This window comes from Suricata suricatta, chromosome 5 (genome assembly GCF_006229205.1).
Source record: "Suricata suricatta isolate VVHF042 chromosome 5, meerkat_22Aug2017_6uvM2_HiC, whole genome shotgun sequence".
Classification (NCBI taxonomy): Eukaryota; Metazoa; Chordata; class Mammalia; order Carnivora; family Herpestidae; genus Suricata; species Suricata suricatta.
Window position 1 is genome coordinate 134,701,491 of NC_043704.1, and position 386 is coordinate 134,701,876.

Consider the following 386-nt stretch of genomic DNA (forward strand, 5'->3'; position numbering starts at 1 on the left):
ACAAGACCACCATACTAAGATAAATGAATATTAACCAGAAAAACATCGCTATGAATCAACTAAAAATCAAAACCAGATACCACAGGAAAGTCTAAAGTTCAGAGAAGTCCAATTAATGCAATCCATAATTGATCATAAAAAGGGTACTACTCCCATAGCACCCCACCAAATCCTTCAAAAAGACACACAGCAGTAACACTTACCAGTAAAACATCAATATAGTCCAATTTTTAAAGAAACAACTTTTGAGGAACCTCCACACTGTTTTCCAGAGCGGCTGCACCAGTTTACATTGCCACCAACAGTGTAAGAGGGTGCCCGTCTCTCCACACCCTCTCCAACAACTGTAGTCTCTTGCTTTGTTCATTTTAGCCACTCTGACTGGC